Here is a 23,358-nt window from a genome sequence, read left to right as displayed (position 1 = left end):
TGAAATGGCATCAGGTAGAGGGAGATATGAGAGGTTTCCTGCCAGTAGAGATAGCTATGCCATGAGCATAAGTTGTGTTAAACTCATAAGAAATCTATTTGGGAAAAAGTGTTTAGAAATACCCTTCCAACAGGGTAATCTTCAAAGCTTACAGTTTCTGAGAAACTAAATTGCCTTGGAGATAGAAATCTGTAGGAAACCTACTTTTAGTTTTAATCTTCACAGAAGAACTTGTTTCTAAGAAAAACATTGGGGGGGGCGGGGAGGGAGAGAGAGACGTATACCCAAAAGCAAGCTGAAAACAAGACAAACATGGCAATATTCCTCTTTGTTAAATTAGCTGATGCTGAGTGATTAGTACTATTGTTCAACTCAGCTGTTAACTCTTAGCTGATTTCCTAGTGCTTAATTTCCAGATAATTTTAAAGAGATTTATGCATGATCTGAGAGTTAAACACAGATTTAAATGCAGTACTGACACAGGCATTGTGTAGGCATATATTTAATATGAAATATTCTCTGAATCCAGACTTCAGCAATATCTTTAAGTATGCTGAGGTGGAAGACATTACTCATATACCTACAGATCCCTGCATCCACCAGCACCATGTTGAATTGCGGTGTAGTGAGGGATAAATACGAGTCTTATCTGTGAATTTGCCAAGTGGGTGAGACCATTGAATTCTGGTGGTATTGAAAGAAGCCTCAATCAGTTAGTTGCTTCTCTTCTACATCTGGCTTGGCGATGAGTCAAGAACAACAGTGCTCATTTCCTATTCATGTATTATGCATAATTTGCTTTGAATACCTTGTTTATTCTAACACAAAGGGTATATTTTAATTTTATATTAGTACTATATTAGTAGGAAGACATGAGAATTAAGTATGTTATTCAAGTATCGAGCCACAGATTAATAGAAAAGAAATTTTTAAATGGCTTTGAAATGCCTGCATTGATAAAGCTATATCCATTATTATTCTCTCTTACTACTAAGGCAGAAATAATAAATATTTTAACAATCCAAAAATAGATGGAAGTAGTAAGACTGAGTAAGCAGAAACTGTTTGCCAGGAGATTAGGCTTTAGTTGGTAGGATTTAAATATGCCTGGCATATCAAAGCAATGTGACAAGCCAGTATTTTCATAATGTTCTGTGTCTACCTCATAACTTGTTGTGAAAGGCTGATGACTGTTGCCAGCTTGCTTTGTTCTTATTAATATTTTTGAAGATAAGAAAGTGAAATAGCTCCATTTCAGGAATTAAGTCATTTCTTTGTGCCAAAATACTGACAGGAACTCTTGGTGAGGGAAGATAAATTAGAGGTCTGACTGCTGTGCCACAAAAAAAGAAGTCAACATTGCTTGAAAGGAATCTTGCTCTTCAGGTGGTGTTAACTCTTTTCACATTGCAGATGTGGATGTCAAGTGGGTTTTCTGCTGTGAATTCGTATAATAAGAAATGCATCAGACCATTGAACTCAGGCACTGTTGAAGTCTGATTTTGAAAGCCAGGGATAATTTTAGGAAAGGCTAAGTCAGAAGAACCAGCAAGTTTAACATGCAGACCTTAGTCAATATGGTAGCATAAGCTATACAACATCACGTGCTGCCCACATCTAATGGGATATTTGCCTTCTTGTCTTTGTCATTAGTTATTGCAGCTTCCTCAAAACAGCACTTGCAATCCCTTCCCCTCCCATCATGCAGACTGTATTCAAATCCCTAGTAAACAGCTCTCCATCCACCTCCACTTAACTCAAAAAATTAGCCTTTCCTATGGGTCCAAAACTCCTGCTCAGGCCCTTACCCAGCACAGCAACAACAGTAGCCTCCTCCTGGTACACCTCACATAGACCAGCTTTCTCCTGATTAGTCCTGGCCAAGACACTTCTGTCTGCTTCTTGCATTATTCCTTTGACCTATACACCTGTGTCGTTATGCTGGTTCTTCATCTGCTGCAGAAAATACATGTTTTCTTACTCAGACAAAGCCCTTTGCTGTTTAGTTGAGCTCTTCCTATAAAGAACCATCTCCTATTACCACATTGACCTGTGAGTTTGCTCTGGCAGTGAGACTGGCCCTTGTGCCTTATGTGTGATGGACACATGGGGCCATTTTCCACCCATCTCACTTCCAAAACCTTTTTCAGGACAATTGTCTGCAGTACTGTGTTCTCTGATGTCATCAGTTAGAAAGTGGACAGTGTCCATCTTAGGTTTCAGATACTCTTCTGCTCTTGTCCCATGTTACTGCTTGTCTGGCTACTTTTTACCATCTTCTGTACATTCACCTGGCATTGGGAGCAGAAACTGGCTATTTTGAAACTCATATAGACACACATGATTTGTGACTGCAGCTTTCAAAGTGTGCTGTGAGACTGTGTCAACATATATCATCTGACGGCAAATACCACTGGCACATGAAGGAAGTGACATGGAAGTCACAACCAAGATAAGAAGTGAAACTTTTTATTACTGATGAACACAAAAACCAGCCGTCAGCTCTTCTGAAGAGGAGTCACTGCAAACCTTCATCTCCTCATCTTGAAATAATTCTTACTTCACCTGTAGTTATGGGCCAGTCCTTTTGCATCACTTTGCACACCTTGGTGTAACTATTTCAGGTGAGGGCTGTTCTTCAAATAAGACAAGGCCCTGGGTAGGCATGGTTGAGACCATGAGCAGGAGTTCATTTACTTGCGAAGAACACATGCTAAAAACTGGGGAGTGTAGTCCTTTTCTTTTCCAGAGTAAATAGATACAACAGACATCAAAGGAGGACTCAGAATTGCTGGGAAAACATGTATTAAATAGCTGTTTAGTGGATGTTGCTATAATTCCTACCGTATTTTACCAAAAAAAAAAAAAACCCAGAAAATATTTAAATATATCCTATATACACAAGCAAAGCAACACAGCTGTCTTGTAAGCAGGGATTAGTAGCAGGACATTGTTACAGAAACAGTACACATTTTCCCTTGGGAAACTGTTAAAACCCCATAAATTCAGTCAATTCAAGGCCACAGAGAAACAATGTTCTGCTTATGCTCGTTTCCATTTCTAGTTGCTGAGACTGACATTTTACAAACCAGGTTTCTGTACATTCCCCATTTCATTTAAAAACTACAAAGTTCTTGGATCGGAATCCTTATTCCCACTGAAAAAAAAAAAATGACCCAAATGCATTCCTCTCCACATTTACATTTTTGTTTCTCCCTTACTTGGTTAAACCAGACTGCAGGAAGTTTTTTTCACTCTTTAATGCAAGTGCATAATTGATGGAGTAACACTGTAATGAAGTACTTTAGAAAGGATTTTAGCAGAAAAACACCAGAGATTCATCTTAAACTAGTTTAATCTAAACAGTTCCATGACAACAGCTGGGGACATAACTTCTGGGACATGTGGATGCAAATTTATACTGGAAGATAAGATTCAGTGAAATCAACGAGTTGCAGCTGCTGTGTCTGACACAGACACTACTACATCTAGCAACATCTTTTTAGATCGGAGGCAGACTGAGCCCTAAGATAAGCAGCTATCCATCTGTCTCATGGCAAACTGCAGCTGGATGTTAGATGGCAACTGAATTCTTTACCATTCAACTTGCATATTCTTATTAATACAAGACCTTTTTGTCATTTTTATACCGAGTCTGCACAGTTCAGATGCCCCTTTCCCTCCCATACACTACCTGTGATTGCCAACTGTGTAACAAAGAATGTCATTCGAGATTTCCGCTTCCTCCTCCATGTAGAGAAGAGCACAATGGCATTTCCAGCAATTGTGACAATAAAGAGGATCCAAAGAGTCACCAGCTGCTCTGTCTGCATTGGAAAGAAGACAAAAAAATCATACAGGTAGGTGAGTGGGTAGTGACTACAGTTAAGCCAGTCAGCTAACCTAGGACAAATGAGATAAGAAGAATTAATATATATATATATATGTATATATATATATATTATTATTTTATTTGCAGTGCCTGCATATTACTTCTGTATTCACAAAGCCACTATCAGTATTTGTGTTCTGCACTGGACACCAAAATGAGAGGCAGCCTTCATTTTTCTCGTGTTGCTCCAACAAGCTGTGAAATAACCAACTGCCTTTGTAAGGAATATTGATAAATGGGCTCCTTTGGAGAGATGGGGGAAATAAATACTTCTCTTCTTCACAGCTCCAGTGAGTACGGGTCATGCACAAGCCCTATAAAATTCAGACATCCACTCCATGATCTAGATGTGCACCAAGATTGAAAAGCAAGCATGACCCACTGTAAGGAAAAGTAAAATTGCATAGCCAGCAATACGTGAGGACGAAACGTCCCCTAGTGGTAGTGTGCACAAAGAAAAGTAAGAAAAACAGTTAAGCACATTCTCAAAGCATCAGGATCCTCTGGCTGTAAGAACAAGGGTGTACATATGCACGATTGCTTGTTTTGTGTGAGTGCATACAAAATTTTCTCACTCCCTTTTGGCCTACTAAAAATAATTTGGTCTTCTCTAAATGCAGATTGGTTATTTTCCAGTGGCTATTCTCTAGGTTTCTTCTAGCTGTATGAGACTGCAAAGTTCATTTTCTCCATATCAGCCAGCCAGCTCTGAGAAGCACTGAGTCTGGCAAGCATGGGGTCAACTTGGAGAAAATACTCTGCATTTCTGCAAAATTCACACTTACAAAACCTGTCTTGTGTAATGCATGTAGTGCCATGGAGAAAGGCTGTTCTGCTGCTCTTCTGAAAGCACTTTTCACAGCAACAGTTTGAAGGGCACAGAGCAGGGGAATGCAGGAAAAAAAATCCTGAAGTATCCAGCAGCAATAATATATACATTGTTATTATAGTCAGTGAGAGAAAAAATACACATATGGCTCAGCAGAACCAGTAGCCATCATCCATAGCCCCTCATTTACTGGAAAGCAAGCTGTGGCCCATGGTCCTCAGCCAGCTTTGCTCCAGGTAGGTGGAGATGGTATCCTGTGAGGTATGTGGGCATGAGGGAAATGCAAGATGTGGTGCATGAGCAACTCAGGGCTGCGCTCCCTAAAACCAGGGATTAGTCTAAGTGCACAGTGAAGGCTGTGTTTAGATGGTTTCACTTTTCCCAGCATGAAAACTTTTGTCGGTATAATCTGCCATTAGGGCCACCTCACCGAACTTTAAAGCTCTAAAGAGAGACAGCTACTCTAAATTGCTTTTGTAGTCTGGGTAATGGCCGTATCGCAGGCATGAGTCACCATCCATCTCACCTACCCTGGGATGGCCTGTCTCCGCTGGTTATAGACTCACCTACATAAGACAACCAGTTTGGGCTGAATGCTTAACTTTTAGATGAAGAAACAAACAAAAAAACCTTCACGTTTTTTGTGTCTGCATGTCCCTTTCAAAACATTTGGCAGAGCAATGGTGAAATTATGCTTATACACTTTGTTTTGTATAGAAATTGGAAGGGGGTATCTTTTTGGAAGGTAAATACAGAAACAAGCAATCAAACAAACTAAAACTAAGATTTCATATCACATTTGCCCTTGAAATCAATAGGTTCTCCTCAGGGTTTGGTTTGTCTTTTCTGTTTCAGAACAGATCTTTAACATGTGAAGAAAGCTATGGGACAAGACTTGCTCCCATTTTCTGTGATATAAAATCAGGAGAGCATTTTCTTGAAAGAAATTCAGTATTCCTGCATTATACTGATAACGGTAAGAACAGAACAAGGCTCTGACACAAATATTTTCATGATTCTTGTAGAAGGAATACCTAGGTACCAACAGAGACTGTGTTAGAGGGGTGTTTCCTCCCCATATAGGGGCAGCATGTGCGTTCAGCTTAAATCCTGTCCTGCCAAAAAAAATCAGTGCTTTAGGCTCTACAGAAATGTACAATTAATCCAGTCTACAAAGATAACCTAAAAGGTGCAAAAGCTGAATAAGGAGAGGTAAGCCTGAAAGGCCATAGACAAAGGTATAAAGCCAAAGTTTCTATTCATCTATTTGTGTAGCTGCCATTCAGAGAGAAGAGAAAAAGATGTCATTCTTGGGGATTAAAGAGGTACTGTAATTGGCAATTTCAATCACTGCAGCCTCTATCAGTCTGTATTAGCCTGCAGAATGAAAACTCCTGTAGTTATTAATGGGATGCCCACCATGATAAAGGCGTTCATGAAAGCTAAGACTGGAATTCAAAATGATCTTGAAGAACTGGAAATGGGCACTGAAAGAAACAGGATGCCATTCAATAAAGGAGCAGCATAGGACTCTACAGTGCACTAGATGCAGTAATACCAGGTTGGGTGAGCCTTCAAAATATCATCCCCCCAACACATATCAGGTGAATGTCCCCATGAGTTGAGCACTACCATGAAAACAACCACCACCACCAGAACACCAACACAAGTGTCACTTGTCTCTGCTCTGACCCTTCCACTGTACCCAGCTGCTGTACTGTGTCCACTTCAGGGCACTGTGCTTCAAGAGAGGCATAGGGCGATGAGGTGACAGCATTCTAGAGGATATAGCCAGGCAAAAAGACTGACTGAATTAAATTGCTTAATCTAGGAAAGAGCTGACTGCAGGAAAAGATGAGCATAGCCTTGAAGACACAAAAAGACTGCTGTTAAAAAAAAAAAAGGGGGGGGGGGGAGGGACATAATCTCTTCTTCAGATTCACTGCTTATTGGCCAAAATCAGTGAACCAAAATTAATTTAAAATATTTTGACTTACAAATATACTTGTATGGATTGATTGAGTCAGTGAAACCTCCATCTATGAAAGCCTTAAAAATAAGCCTTAGGTTTCAGTTATAGCTGATTGATCCCTAACTTCAGTACAGCTGCATTTTCTATAATTCCGTTTTATAGAAGTTTCATTTCATGCCATGTTTGTTCATCAAGCAAAAATTCTCTTTTTGTAACAACCTTCAGCAAGGTGATTTTAAAAAATGCAAAAACAAACAAACAAACAAAAACCCACCATTATTTAATAATATCTTGCTCAGACACCAAAGTTATTCAGAATAAAAAGAAAGATAATAACATCTCCCAGGTCCTTTGTGTAAAAGCTTTCAGTGAGGGGTGCTTTTCCAATGGGCATTACTAATTACATTACACAAGAATGCTGTGAGGGAGACTGGTGTCATCAAGTAGTACTTTTAGATTAGAAAAAATAAAAATGCTGGTGACCTAGTTAAGGTCACAGAACAAATCAAAGTCAAGAGAATTTCCCTGGTTTGATTAAAAGAATTGCATATGCTGCTATTCCACAAAACTGTTGTTTGAAGCATAGAAGTGCTTGACATCTGGAGCACATATTTGTGTTTTTCTAATTTGCTTTAAGATTAAAACCAACTTAAGTCAATGAAGCAATCCTCTTCATGGGAGAAATGTAAGCCAGAAAACCTGGCTGAAGAGTGTGTGCATTTTCCTTTGCTTGTAGAAGTGGTTTGTTATTTTGTCTCCGAGAAAATTTCTGAATTCATAGGTTGCAATAAGTCTAGCCTGAGGTGTATTGTGCTTTATATTTGCAACAAACTCCATCCCTAAGAACCTTGTGTGTCACTCACTCATGGTTCATATACCATCCCAGGGCAGAAGGGATCTGTATGGGTTGTAAGCATTTGTTTTATTATAATATGATTTATATTTATCTTGTACCAGTGACAAAATTCACCTCTGAAATCTGCCTGCGGGCTCTCAGTGCTGTATCTCTGACTTACTGTAGTGTAGGGGGTAGTAATGGAAAGTGTTTAACACCATTCCTAACAAGACTGGCTGGTCCTTTACTGTGAGGTGAGAATGCTTATAGCAAATTCAAGTCCTCCCTGACCTGCTGCCTTCCTGTTCTGTGTTCTTGGTCAGTTTGGTGAAGAGGCACTGATCCCTCCTATCACAGGTTGGTAGCGACTTACATGTCTGAGCACCTTTTTCTTGCTAGCTGGTTAAGTTCTGGGAATATGCAAACAGCCTGACTGCTTACCTTTAGTTTTTTTTTAAAAATAATGTTACAAATGTAACCTACTGCAGCAATTGAGATGTAATCATGGAGCAAAGCAAGCAATTTCACAAGGAACGTCCTCTTAACATGTAAAAAGAACACGTAAATCTGCTTGCTAAATTGGGGATTGGGGAACTGGTATGCTCAAAATGATGTTCACCACTAGTAGATTGCATTGCACTTTCCTAAAGGAAAAAAAAAATCTTTTCTCCTCCTCTGAAAAAGTCACTTTAATTACAGACCAGGTAAGCAAATGGATGACTCTAGGTTTTGCATTATTTTGATTCTGTTATAGAAGATCTGGAGTACTGAATTTTGAATACTGAAAATACATTGGACAGATTTGTTATTTTGGCTGCCTTCATTTAGGGTGGAACAAAAAATGGAAAGGGGAGGGGAGGGGAGGGGAGGGGAGGGGAGGGGAGGGGAGGGGAGGGGAGGGAAGGGAAGGGAAGGGAAGGGAAGGGAAGGGAAGGGAAGGGAAGGGAAGGGAAGGGAAGGGAAGGGAAGGGAAGGGAAGGGAAGGGAAGGGAAGGGAAGGGAAGGGAAGGGAAGGGAAGGGAAGGGAAGGGAAGGGAAGGGAAGGGAAGGGAAGGGAAGGGAAGGGAAGGGAAGGGAAGGGAAGGGAAGGGAAGGGAAGGGAAGGGAAGGGAAGGGAAGGGAAGGGAAGGGAATTAGTTTTCCTGAGTCAGATGGGTGCAATGCATCTTGACTGATTACACTTGGGGATTTACCATCTGTTTACCTCTAAGCTAAATTGTACTTTTGACTGTAACATTGAAAGAGATCAAAAAAAGACTGGCTCAAAAATTGGCTCAATTTCATTAAGGAGTCTTAAAGATATTGGTACAACCTCTGAGACAATTCATAGTTTGTAAAATAAAAAATAATTTTTTTTTTTAAAAAGAAAACCTCTGTTCCATACTGCCGGAATTTTCCACAGCAGAATCATAGAGGAGCTCTTGGCCTGGATGGGATGGAGGTGAGGCTGTCTCATTGCTGCTGTCTTTTATCTAATAGGAGAAGATGGACCCAAGGGAATGGAATGAAGCTGCAGCAGGGAAGGTTCAGGCTGGATATTAGGAAAAGATTATTCACCAAGGGAGTGGTCAGGTACTGGAACAGGCTACCCAGGGCAATGGTCATGGCATAGAGCTTGTCGGAGTTCAAGAAATGTTTGGCCAACACGCTCAGGCATAGGGATTGATTTTGGGGTAGTGCTGTGTGGAGACAGAAGCTGGACTCAATGATCCTTGTGGGTGCCAGACAACTGGGGATATTTGTTTCTAAGATGGAATTCGTAATGAGAAGCAATAAATGAGAGATGCAACACAAGACATTTTGATTAAATATTAGGGAAAAAAATTCAACATGAGAGTAGTCAAATACTGGAATTGGAGCACAGGGAGGCTATGGGATCTCCATCTCTGAAGATATTCGGAACGTGAATGGACACCAGAGCAATCTGATATCATTTGAATTATCTTTTGAGTGGCCAGCCTTGGTGACCTCCAGAAGTCCCTCTCACCTTGAATTATGCACACACAAATATGCATAAGGCCTATTTTCTTAAGGAATGTACTTAAAACTAAAGTGTTTTAAGGCAGGCAGGTATTCAGATGATAGTTTTGCACAAGTTCTATATTATTTATTGTATCATAGAAACATAAACAACTCAGACCTTTGTGGAAATTTCTATGTAAATTAAAAGTCACCTTGCAAGTCAGTTGTAAAGGCTATTGGCACAGGAAGGACGCAAATATCTTAGTCTTAGGGAAAGCAACTTAAAAAGTATTAGGTGGCATTTAGTTAAAGCTTATGCAGAGGTCTGAGACAAAGAATTTCAGCCAGGGTGTGACCAGCTTAAACAATGAGCTGTCAGAAGTAAAGTGTGATGACTTTAAAGTGCCCATAACTATTGTTGTGTTTACCTACACACAATACAAAGGTTCTTTAAGAGATAAAAAATAAACTCGGTTAAAGTGCCAACTGGAAACATCCATCTGTCTTCCTGTGTTGAAACTTTCAACACAAGTTAGGTTGTGAAAAGGACAACAGAGATCTGTTTGAAAATAAGCTGTAGGTGTGTTACATATACTTCAGTTGTAGATAGCAGTTCTCACTGTCAAGAGAGAACAAAATAAGAGTCAACAATAATTTTACCAAAAGAGAGAGAACAGCAGGAATACTTAGGCTAGAAATAATCTTCATACACCAAACATTAAGCATCTGAACGTGAAAGTTCAGATGATTAATTCAAACCACCTCCTAATTCTCAAGAAATATCAAAAAGAATAAAAATAAATAAAATACCAAAAAGAAGAAAAAGAAGAAGAAAAAAGGAACATCTGTGGAGAAGGAAAAGCCACAAAATAAATGGCTGGATCACTTAATTCATTTGCAGATGGACCATGTCTCAGAAGAAAGAAGCACACTAAACAACTTGGAAGATCACTGAAATCTTATGGCCTAGTTGTCACAAGTAGCAGAAATTGTACTGGTCATTCCTATAATACAAGTCTGTTCTGAAAGAACATTTTCCATCTAGCAAGTCAAAAATGAGAAGATGTCATTATAGAACACTCACACAAGATGGTCCTTAAAAATTTGTGAAAGCAATTTGATTGATACAAAAAAAAAAAAAAAAAAGCTCTGAGAAAACTCGTGAAGATAGCAAAGACTGAGAAAAAAGTCAGTTCAAAGCTAAGTTTTATATTTTTCTCTTTAAAGGTGCTTCCACTGTGATTGAATTTCAGAGGAAGACATTTGGGCAGGCAACAAACCCTCTAGGAGTTGATTTTTTTCTGGTAGCTTGGCTTGGAATTGAGCACGATTCAAACTGCATAAATGCTAGTTCAGCCTCAGGTTTGTCGCTTGGACTGCTGCTTTCCCATTTAAGCCCTGCGGCAAAAAAACACCCCTGACTCTGATGGACCTTGGCTATTAATTAAGTGGTTTCTCTTCAAACCCCAATATCCCCAAGCAAGCTTAGCAAAGAAAACTCAATCTGCATCCCACATTTCTCTGAGTCAGGCATGAGCTTTGAATTCAGCAGACGCAATGGTCATGCCTGATGGTTTTCATATCTTCTTCTGCACAGACGCTGCTTTACTGCAATGATTTCTCACAGGATGGCTCTGTTAGCTTCCCAGCACATGACTGTAGGTTATTCTGGCAATCCTGTGATGTGTTGCCACATGAGGCCTTCACAGTACGTCAGAGATGCTGACAACAGTCACTTCTCCATGTGACTTTATGCCTGGAAGAAGGGCACAGCTAGAAAGGGACCCAATATCATGTTTTCTGTTTTGCCAAATTTGAGAAGCAGTTTTGCATGAGTTGGTATTGGTATGGTATTACGCTCATAGTCTGTGAATGTCAATGTGTTACATAGAGGAAAATCTAAAATATTTTCTACATTTTAGACTTGGAGAAACAGACTAGGCAAGGAAACCTATTCACTAAATCAGAACAAACAATCTCAAACAAAGGGGTAATTATGTGACTAAGATTACTTTCAATCCTTTTTGAAATCTGGTAATATAATATATACATATATATTTATGTATATTTGTGAATCTCCAATTTTAAAAAATATATTTCTTATCTCTCACTTCACCATCGCAGGTGAGGCAGGGTCACTTCAGTGGGCAACATTTAATGTATGTGAATTGCTGTGATCTTTCTAAGCACCACTAACAGCAAAACAAGCCATCCCCAGCCTGCCCTCAAATCCTCCATAGATGTTACTTGGGTAGAGGGGAAGATTCTCAGTCAATAACATATAACAATAATTCAATTTTCCTAGCAGATGGTTCATATTTACTGTAAGAAATGGTCCAGCAATTCGTGCCACTAAGGGGTTTTGAAGGGTTAACATTGAGGCCTGGGTTTAGGCGAGAAAAGAACAAAGGGATTTCTTCGGAGAAAAACTGCTGACTTTGCACGGATGTGCAGTAACTTCTGATAGCCGGCCAAGAGACCACTAGATAAGGAGGAAGAATAAGAGCCTTCCTGTCTCCCTGTCTCCCTGGACCACGAGATAAGGAGGAAAATATGAGCCTCCCTGTCTCCCTGTTCGAGCGGCCCCTGAGAAAGTAACAGAGACTGATAAGCAGGCGACTTCGGATTTGGGAAACCAATTATAATAACCCTGCCTCTTCTAGAAGTAGTAATAAATATGTATTAGCCTAGGAGTATAAAAACCAGCTGCCTTACGTAACAGGTGTGCGTCCCGGTGGAGCAGAGACTCCCGGCGCACCCAGCGCTGTTTGCTTGCCTCTATTCGTTTAATAAATTGTAAACTCTGATTGTAATCCTATTTGGGACTCAGTCATTTTATAACAATTGGGGGCTCGTCCGGGATGGTCTTGGTTCCTGAATTCTGACTTGATCTAGGAGGGGCGCCCCCACCATTTGGTGGCTCCTGTTCGAGTCAGGTCGGGGCTAACACCATCCTGAACCTGAATAAGGGCAAGCAAAGATTTAGATTTTTTTTATGAGCTCCCTTTGCCGGCTGCAGCACTATATTTTGCCCGTAATTCTGCGCGCGAAGATCCGAACGAAGACGACGGAGTCGTAAGTATTTAATGTGTATACCGTTCGGTTGGGTGGGATTCGGTTGCCTGTGTGTGTGAGAGTGTGATTGAGACGGAACGTAGTTCCGAAGCGATTGTGGAGGTCTTCTAACCGCGGTTCCAATCTCCCGCGAGGGACTTGGCCGGTGAAGGACCGAAGCGATTCCTATAGGATTCGTGGGTGGGTGATAGGTCCTAAACCCCCTGCAAGACACTCTCACTAAGGCAACCAAGGGCTGTAGGAATTGCCACAGTAAAATTCCTAGATGGGTCAGATTAAATCGAAGACCCGGGACCAGAGAAAAGGGAGCAAATTACCAGACATACCACCAGAAAGTCCATTAGGGATAATGATTAGAAATTGGAACGATAGGGGCCCCAGAAAAGGAAAAAGCAAAGTAAAAATGATTCAGTATTGTATGATAGAATGGCCAAAGGAGCCTTTAAGACCACATGTCTTTTGGCCTATTTTCGGATCTTTTGAAGACTGGGTTTGCCAGGCTTTAAATCTACATGTTAACTCAAAGGAACCTTTTAGCCAGGAGGAAAGTGATTATGCAGGATTATGGATCAGGATCTCACGTCCTTTTCCAGCCTCAATATTTACACTAAAAGCAGACGAGAAGTTTGACGAAGAAGAGAACAAAAAAATAAAAAATAAAAAAAAAAAGGAAAAAGAAAAAGATGATGAATGGGAGTCATTGGATAACCTACCACCTCTATATCCTAACAATCCACCCCCGGTGGTGCATCTTGTAATCCTGTTTTGTTCTTAAATGTTTTGACTGTGTCAAGGAGGAAGGTGGGAGCATTATCTAAGTAACAGTTTAGAAGTTTGGGTATATTCGCGGTGGTGTTTGGTCAGTTTCCCAAGTATCGGGGGAGAGGGGCTGACATTATCAAAGTGGTAGAACGGAGAGTCACTTCTTTGGTGGTTCAGGCCTGAGCCCTGGGAATTTGGTAAGAAGGGGGAGAGCGAATTTATTTAGGCCTCAATACCTTTTAAACCCCCATCTTGACGGATACACAGGAGTGATTCCTTGTTTTGTGTAGGCTTACTAACAAAGTGCATGAGAAAAAATTAGCATTCGGCTTGAAATTCGGTCTTGTTGAAATGTAAATTTTGTGAAAAAGGTGGTATTGTTTGTCTAGAAGACAGAAGGCTGAGTGCTTCAGGTGTTTTTCCGAAGTCCTGCGGATTTATGATTGGAATGGGGCTCATTAATAATCTGAAATAGTGAAGTTTGTATGTGGAAAGAAGAGTTTAATCCCAGAGAATTGGGACATTTGGGAAGAAGATTAGGAAAAGATAGTAAAAACCTGCAATAAAAAGGTTTGCGTGGAAATTGAAACAAGGGACAGTAACTAATATAAATAAATAAAAGGGAATGGGAAATCAAGGAAAAGGGGAAAATCCAAAAAAAAAAAAAAAAGACGTCCTAAAAAAGAAAAAGCCTCCTTGGGTGCATATTGGCACATTGGAAGGATATTGTTAGAAATGGGGGCACAGAAAGCAAGAGGACTTCCACTAAGTATTGCAATCAATGGTGGCCACTATATAAACTAAATGGCCACTTTATGGATCAATCGACTATAACAGTGTCTTGCAATTAATGTTTTTGAGGAGAGAAGGAAAATAGGATGAAATGTTGTATAGTGATATGTTGTTTCAGCATGTTGGAGGGAAAAGGTTTGGAATTAAGTTGGCCCCTGACTGAGCCTTTGGTGTTGGCATTAGAAAAGTACAGGCTGGAGAAAGATAAAGGAAGTGTTAAAAGGATTGTTGAAGGTGTTAAAGGTTGTGTGGCATGTAGTATTTAACAGAGCTGTTTGATGCTGAATGAGCAGGGAAAGAGGATGTAGGAATGTTAATAGTTCCGTCTCAACCCGAGGCTGAGATCTCTAAATCGCGGTGTGAGCCCTCTGGGGCAGGGGGACCGTGATGGGTCCGAGAGAGTTGTCGTGGAAACAGAAAAGCAGCTAACTCTTGAAACAACCTGAGTTCCTGTGTGAGCTCAGATTGCCAATGGGACCGCTCAGGGAACTGTCAACGATTGCATTCCCCTGACCGACCCCCTCACTGAGACCCTAATCACCCCGGAAATTATGTAAATACTAAAATCTGGTTAAATTGGCTATTGGGAATTGAGAATCTGTTCCAACAAGGTCCAAAAGAAACCCCTATGGAATTTATGGAATTTTTGAATTTTTGGACCAACTTTGAAATGCAATGAGAAAAAAAAAAAAAAAAAATGGACCTGGCTTAAAAACAAACAAACAAACAAACAAACAAACAGAGGCAACTGGCTAGCCTCTTTCCAGGGCAATCGGCCCCTGATATCAGAAAGAAATTGTCTTAGGCTGCAGGACAAACTTACAACAGTCAGGAATGACGGGGACCTGGGGCATCTACCCTAGCAGGTCCACTAGTTGAAATAAAGCTAGGAAACGAAGACAGAGGCTTGAATTTTTTGTTGGTTATGGGAGCTTCTTTCTCTGTGTTAGTCAGTAAATGTAATAGGAGCAACATATTCAGTGTTAAATAGTTTAAAAGGACGATTAGGAACTAAGACAACTACAATAATTGGAGCCACAGGGAAGGAGGAGGAACGGCCATTCTTACGACCCCTTGATTTGCGTTTTGGGGGTAAGGAACTAACCCATGAATTTTAGTATGTACCAGAATGCCCGATGCCACTCTTGGGACGAGATCTATTAGCCAAATTAGATGCAACAATAACCTTTAAGGATGGAGAATTAATAATGAAGGTACCTGAGTCCAAAGTAGGCCAAATCCTAATGATCAAAGATAAACCCTTTGTTAATATTCCAAGAGAAGTAGAAAATGCAGTTATAGCAACAGTACGGGAAACAGATGTACCAGGGAAGTCGAAACTGGCACAACTGGTAAAGGTGGAATTAAAGGAAGGAGCCAAACCTGTTTGAATCAAACAATATCCACTTAAGATAGAAGCTAGGCACGGGAATGGTGAAAATTATTGACAAATTTCTCAAATATCAGATTCTGGAAGAATGTAAATCGGAATACAATACTCCAATTTTTCCAGTAAAGAAGCCGAATGGCGAGTATAGATCTGTACAAGATCTTAGAGCAAAAAATGAAATAACAAAGGATATTCAACGTATTGAAGTTTTTGGACCACATATGGTAACAACCGTTTTGGAACAAAGGGGGCGGGCACTGGTTATCACCCAGCCGGATGATGAAATATCAGGCAATCCTAACTGAACAAGATGACATAACCTTGAAAACGACTAACCTGTTATATCCAGCAGTATTTCTAGGAACCGTTCCAGAAGAAGGACCGTTGGAACACAATTGTGTGGAAATAATCGAACATACGCCAGCCACAAAGATTTGAAGGATGTACCCCTTGAAAGGTATTCAGTGGGAATACCACACTCCGTGGCACCCACAAAGCTTAGGGAAAGTAGAAAGGATGAATCAAACAATAAAACAACAATTGGCTAGGTTAATGATCGAGACACAGCTGCCCTGGACGAAATGCTTACCATTGGCACTTTTAAACATAAGAACTAAACCACACAGTGAGACTGGATTATCATCATATGAAATGTTATATGGTATGCCTTATTCTCAAGGGATGCCCCTAGGGAACAATGTAGTTGAGGATCATAGTATCCAGAAATACATAATTACCATTGGAAGGAGATTACAGGAGATAAGAGAAATTGGGATGATGACTCAGACACCACCTTTAGGATTTGCTATTCATAAAATACAACCAGGAGACAAGGTCTTAATAAAAACCTGGAGAGAAGAATCATTGAACCCCCGATGGGAGGGACTGTACCTTGTTTTACTTACTACTGAAACAGCTGTGAGAACAGCAGAAAGGGGTTGGACCCACGCATCCAGAATAAAAGGACCAATAACTACCGAAGCCTGGAGGGTTGAGTCCACTCCTGGGGAACTGAAACTGAGACTAAAGAGGAACTGATATCCCAGCAATGAGGTTCTGCATGAATTAAGGGCACTGGATAAAGAGGACAAGGCTGAAGGGAGGAAAGGGAGAAGGCAAGACCGGGGTAGGACCCTCCACTGCGGCGTGTATGGTCTACCGAGGGAGGCAACCCCTATGGGTATTGACCGCCGAGTGAGGGTGCCTCGACCGGACTTCTCCCACACCAAGATCAGTTTGTCCTGAGAAAAATAACATGAGAACCTTTTAAACCCATAATAAAATTGTGATTAGTTTTTCCAGGAGCTGGATCACCCTGAAGGGTTGAATGGTAACACAAGCTCTGAAAGCGGGCCCAACCCCATGATTGAAGGCGCTTCCCACACTCTCAAGATTGGACGGCGAAAAAGGCTTATAATATGACAGGTCGCCAAAGAGAACTGAATTGTGACTGTAAGTGGAAACCCAACGTGGGAGCTTGGAAGCGTGCATATACGAGTACAAACGGGGCAGACATTGTAACAGGACCACTCGGTAACAAGGACACTCTGTATTATCACGCCCCAAAGGGTAAAGATGGATGGGATGGTCATTTTCCAAACGGGACGTGGGCCCTAAAGGGACATTATTGGGTGTGTGGCAAACATGCTTACAAGAGGCTACCTGAAAATTGGTCGGGAATATGCTATGTGGGGTACATAAGACCCTTGTTCTTTTTATTGTCACAAACACAAGGAGATCATTTAGGAATAAGATTATATGATGACCTGAACAGAGTGAAACGATCTATAGATACTTCCTTAACCGGGGGTAGTGCCCAAAAATGGGGAAAGGATGAATGGCCTCCTGAAAGAATCATACAGCATTATGGGCCAGCCACCTGGAACCCAAATGAGTTGATATCAGGAGCCCGAGAACCTATTTATAATTTGAACCGAATAATTAGGTTGCAAGCTATCCTCGAGGTTGTAACAAATCAAACAGCGACAGCCTTGGATCTTTTGGCTGACCAATCCACTCAAATGAGAAATGCTATATTCCAACATAGAATGGTCTTAGACTATTTACTAGCAGAAGAAGGGGGAGTATGTGGAAAACTGAACGATTCTAATTGTTGTCTACAGATTGATGATAATGGAAAAGTGGTCAAGCAGATAACAAAGGAAATTAGAAAGTTAGCCCACGTCCCAGTACAAACTTGGAAGGGTATGGATTGGGATTTCTTTTCATGGTTGCCTGGTGAACCATGGGTTAAAAGGATGCTGTTTTTATTTTTATGTGGTATAGTGACATTATTGTTTATACCTTGTATGATACCTTGCTTTACGTTGTTGATACGGCGAGTAATAAATAGCACCCAATTTGTGATGACTTCAGTGGAGAGAAAAGGTGACGTGTCGATAATGATGCTTAAGAAGTGGACACCCCGAGAACTGACTGATGAAATCCAATTGTTACTGACAAAGGTTGAAGGAGAGACACGAATTGATGATTAAAAAAAAAAAAAGGGAGGAATTGTAAGAAATGGTCCAGCAATTCGTGCCACTAAGGGGTTTTGAAGGGTTAACATTGAGGCCTGGGTTTAGGCGAGAAAAGAACAAAGGGATTTCTTCGGAGAAAAACTGTTGACTTTGCACGGATGTGCAGTAACTTCTGATAGCCGGCCAAGAGACCACTAGATAAGGAGGAAGAATAAGAGCCTTCCTGTCTCCCTGTCTCCCTGGACCACGAGATAAGGAGGAAAATATGAGCCTCCCTGTCTCCCTGTTCGAGCGGCCCCTGAGAAAGTAACAGAGACTGATAAGCAGGCGACTTCGGATTTGGGAAACCAATTATAATAACCCTGCCTCTTCTAGAAGTAGTAATAAATATGTATTAGCCTAGGAGTATAAAAACCAGCTGCCTTACGTAACAGGTGTGCGTCCCGGTGGAGCAGAGACTCCCGGCGCACCCAGCGCTGTTTGCTTGCCTCTATTCGTTTAATAAATTGTAAACTCTGATTGTAATCCTATTTGGGACTCAGTCATTTTATAACATTTACCATTCTGCTGTGTTTTGTTACATGGATAATAAACTGGGACAGTACTATTCAGTTATTATAGGGTGTTGTTTTTTTTGTTTTTTACCAGTTGTACTCTAGGGAGCTTCCACAGAAGATAAATGTATTTTGCAAATTTTGATCTCATCAGGAAATATACATTTATCATGATGTATCTATCTATTTTTTTCATAGAATATTTTGAACAAGAAGACATAATATTAGGTCACTCAATAGCCCATCCATAATTGTATGATCTTGATAGCCATATTAAAAACTGTGAAACACTGTTCTTTCTTAATCACAAAAGGGGTAAGATGATTAAGTGTGCCTAACTAAAACACCTCACAAACTAAAGAAATTATTATTTTCTAGGTCTGATTTTATAGGAGAGGCAGACACAAACCCTATGGGCTGTGCGGACCATGAAATCAGAAGTGTGAGGGATGGTAGTATAAAACTGCTTGAATTGTCTGTCTCAGAGCTACACAAAGCTGGGCTGTCATATAGTCAGTTCACTTCTGTGCTGCCTTTAAGCTAGTAGATGAAGCCAGCCCACCCCAGAGCATTGCAGATTTGTTTCAGAAGGTGATCAGCTATTGCATTCTCAGTGTGACAGTCCAGCACTAGCATCACTCATCACAGCATATTTCACTGGCTGTATTAAGGAGTTCCTGACACTGTATTTGTATAGGCTTAATTTTCCTCCTCTCCCTCCGCTGAAAGATAGCAAAGTCACTTACGAATTATTTGGTTTGCCCATTTTCCTAAAACTTATGATTGCATTTGCAGAGATTACCCCAGAAATTTGACAGCACCCATTAATATTTTTCTCTTATGTATTCAAGGATGGGGTGCTTTGTGCAGTCTGCTTTAAAATCAGAATGAGCAATAGTATAGGTGAATGCTTTCCAGGAGATAAAGAGACTCCAGCATTTGGATGAAATGATAATGCCCTGGATTCTGGCTTAGGCTCTGAGGACACCTGGAGCCACATCCTTCTTACCTGATAGTTTTAAAAAACTAGCCTATTGTCCTGGTTCCAGTTAGGACAGAGTTAATTTTTCCTCATAGTAGCTGGTAGGGTGCTATGTTTTGGATTAGAATGAGAAGAGTGCTGATAACGTGCTGATGTTTTAATTGTTGCAGAGCAGTGCTTACACCAGGCCAAGGACTTTTCAGCTTCTCGCTCTGTCCTGCCAGCGAGCAGGCTGGGGGTGCAGCAGGAGCTGGGAGGGGACAGACCCACGACAGCTGACCCAAACTGGCCAAAGGGGTATTCCATACCATCTGATGTCATGCTAAACAATATATAGGGGTGGCTGGCCGGGGTGGGGTGCCGGTGCTTGGGGATAGGCTGGGCATCGGTCAGCGGGTGGTGAGCAATTGCATTGTGCATCACTTGTTTCTTACACATTATTATTATTAATACTATTATCATTATCACTATTATTATTATTGTTATTATTATATTCCTGTCTTAATAAACTGTCTTTATCTCAACTCACAGGCTTCACTTTCCCGTTTCTCTCCCCCATCCCAGAGAGGGAGGGGGGAGGGTGAGCGAACGGCTGTGTGGTGTTTAGTTGCCAGCCGGGTTAAACCACAACACCTATGCAAACTTTCTCTCTGCACACTGGTCTTCTCAGCTCTTTGCTGAAGGTGGTACGCCCTGAACTTTGTAATGAACATTATTCTCTGTGGATGATAAGTACGTGGTCTTATATTTGTGCTTACACTGGCATGGCTCTACAGTCCTGTTTAATATCTGAGCTACCTGGGCTGCAACATGCAGATACTGGCAATGCTACTGGGGTGGAGGGTGGGGGTGGGGGAGGCCAATCACTGTCTGTCCTTCCTGAAAAAAAAAAAAAAGAAAAAAAAAAGGAGGGGAATTTTAATTATTCATGAAAAATCCTTTGTAACCATTTGTAGTGGATTTAATGTGCATGCTGTTTCTCCTGAGAGCTCTGATCCTTTGGTGTCCCTGCTGGGGTGATGCTGCACAACACACGGACCAGGGGTCATGGCACCAACCTCTGGCCCAGTGGTTGGGGTTCCCACCTGGCAGCATGGTATTGGGATTCCCAGACAACCTTGTGTAAAAACAGCAAAACTCTTGTGCCTTGCTGCACAGGTGGAGACTCAGATCTACACATCAGGAAACAAAATAAGGAAAGGTACTAGATGTGGAAGGCAGGAGATAGTGGCGGGAACACAGTCCTGCCAAAGAAGAAATAATGACTGGGACTTTTCTGCATCCTAACCTTTACTCAGTTGCATGAAAGTATGGCATTCCATTTACCAACAGATTTTCTTTTAAATGAAATGAAACTACTCAGGACTGCCTAAGCTTCGGAGCTGCTGGGGGCCTGGGGAGGTCCTTCCTCCAGCCTTGATGAAGACCCCTAGCCCTGTTGATCATAGGTACTCCTTTCTCAGCAGGATGCATTGAACCTATTTGGAGATTTTGGCTTCACCCCAGGCTCTCCAAGCAGGTTTCTAGTTTGCACCTTGTGTCCCAGGTCCCCAAGAGTCAGGTATGTAGAGCCGAGGGACTCCAAAAGTGGAGGGAGGTCACAGGTGTTCAGATAATCTCTGATCTTTTCAGCTTACTGTATTTGGCAGAGGGCAGTTGACACTTGCTTAGAGCCTTTTTACACATAGATTAAATACATATGAGGGAGATTGTAAAGGGTTGTAATGAACTCTCCTTTGGCCTGGGAAGTTTGATTTGTAAATAATACCAATTTGCACATCTGTTCTGAATTTGGTGCTGGCACAGCCAACAGGGCTTCTAGAGTTTGTGGTTCAAGACAGTGAGCTACCTGCATGCCTCATGTAAAGGCACCCAGGCAGAGATAACGTTTGGGCTTTCAGTGACTCTCTGCCATCACACAGCAGCAAGACCTGCCTGCAGGTGGGCAGGAGCTGCTGTCTTTGCTGTGGGAAGCCCCAGTTCACCTCGCATGCCCTGTGGCATGGTCCTACCCCATAGGGTGCGAATGCACCCCAGCTCTAAGGCTATCATGCATGGCAGCAGACTCACATGCAGCTTTGTGGGGCAAAGCCTCATCTAGCAGCTGGCCAAACAGCTACAGTAATGACTACCAGAAGGGAAGCACACATTCCTCCAAGCAGATGAAATGGTCAATTTCGCAGCAAATAAATAAATAAAGGAAGAAAGAAGAAATCTAATTGAACAGGCAAAATGCATTTTAAACTGAAGCAGCACAGGATTTAGCTGTTAAACTCTGAAGAGGCGTGGAGAGAAATTCAAATGTTTCTGAAAGAGGGAGCAGGGAAGCATTCATGGTTCAGCTCTGAGTCACATTATTTTACTTTTGCAATGTTGCCACCATGATGTAACCCAGACAGTACCAGTAGCTGGGTACAGGTAGTCCTTCTGAAGCATGGGAGGAAAAGCAGAAAACAGTGCTCCCTTTTCATACCATAGTTCAAGCTGTGTATGTGATACCCTACAGAACTGACATTGGGTAAAATCCTTAAAAGAATCATTAACGTAGGAATTGCTGCAGGTACTGTGTGAGCATCATTCCCTAGTCTCCATTTATTCATTTAAATCGTGTTTTCCTATTATGCCTTTGGTAAGGTAGATTACACCTCTGCATTTCCCAAAGAGAAATAGGTGCACTTGCTTGCTTTCTGTTGGACAGAGAGCCACATGGCAAGTCCCCACATGCCACAGGCACAGACCATGCCCAACTTATCCTGGAGTTTTCTGCTTCACGGCCACCCAGAGTGTGTGGTTAACCTGCACCTGTGTGGTGGCTGTTTGTCCAGTCTCCTTTACTGTTAGTGATGGGCTATGACATGTTTGAAAATCCTAATAAATGGCCAAAGCCTCATTTGTAGCTATATTTTGAGCACCAAGTTCAAATTCTACGGGTTTTCAATCTATTCAGCCCATTCAAATGTGACCGTTTATTTCCTTAGCTGTTTAACCAGAGCCTTGTGAAGAGGAAGGAGTTGTCTCCCTTGCTGGAAGGGGTAAGGACACGACCACCACCCAGAGCATGGGCAGTGCTGGTGGAGGACAGCCAACCCAGGCAGCAGGTATCAGCAGCACCTTCCACATGTGAGCATTTATTGAGAGCTGAAATTGCTGGCAGGGAGCCCTGCCTTCCTTGCACAGTAGTTGTCAGAGCAGGTGCTTTATTCCTCCTTTCCTGCAGCAGCAACACCAGCTGTCAGTTGTCTCCAGAGTCAAAATATTTCCGTGCTTATCAGCAGCTGGTAATTGATGTGAAATCAGTGAACCTCCTCGCAAAGTTCATGCTATATTTGCCAGAGCTAGACATCAGGCAGCAGAGTGCAAGTCTAATGAGAAGCTCTCAGCTAACTGAATCAAGTTTCTTTTAGCAGTGGACGAGTACACGTGACTATCCATGGTATTCTAATTATTGTAATTTACTTATTCTGCCCTATTAAGAAGCATTTTTTTCTGCCTGGGGACTTTCTAATCATGGAATTAATTTGTCACTTTTACCATTATAAAATACTGCTCCCATGACATTTTTCAGATTTATAGCCCTCAGTGTGGAGAGAAGAAAGGAGATAAAGAAAAAATAGTAAAAAAAGGTTTTGCTCCTTACTTGTGTTGTTTTTTTCAAGAGCCTTTTAGGAGTCTAACATGAAGAGAAAAATAAAATAAAAAGGGAAAACAGAAAGTTTTCACGCTTGAAATCCCACATAAGACAGTACTGTCTTACCAAGAAGAAGAAAAAAAAAAAAGTAAAAAAGTATAATGTTAAATGAGACCCAAATTAATGAATTGTAGGACTAGAGATC

General features: G+C 41.3%; 2 long non-coding RNA genes across 3 annotated transcripts in view; one reads left to right on the top strand and one right to left on the bottom strand.

Moving 5' to 3' along the window:
- Window positions 1-3,721: 3,721 nt before the first annotated feature.
- LOC308187286 overlaps window positions 3,722-23,358 on the bottom strand; it is a 93,804-nt gene continuing 74,167 nt past the window's right edge. The window contains exon 10 of the long non-coding RNA XR_013944578.1: window positions 3,722-3,827. This is a non-coding gene — a long non-coding RNA (uncharacterized lncRNA). The remainder of the gene's footprint in view (window positions 3,828-23,358) is intronic.
- Window positions 11,817-18,077, top strand: LOC308187288. 2 transcript variants are annotated; one of them, XR_013944582.1, is made up of 3 exons: window positions 11,817-12,565; window positions 15,859-15,966; window positions 16,803-18,077. It is a non-coding gene; the product is annotated as an uncharacterized lncRNA (long non-coding RNA). The 2 variants fall into 2 exon arrangements; XR_013944583.1 differs by having other exon boundaries at window positions 15,859-18,077.

Source organism: Anser brachyrhynchus, assembly GCF_964034855.1.
Source record: "Anser brachyrhynchus genome assembly, contig: SCAFFOLD_92, whole genome shotgun sequence".
Taxonomy (NCBI): Eukaryota; Metazoa; Chordata; class Aves; order Anseriformes; family Anatidae; genus Anser; species Anser brachyrhynchus.
This window is presented reverse-complemented; position numbering and strand designations above follow the sequence as displayed.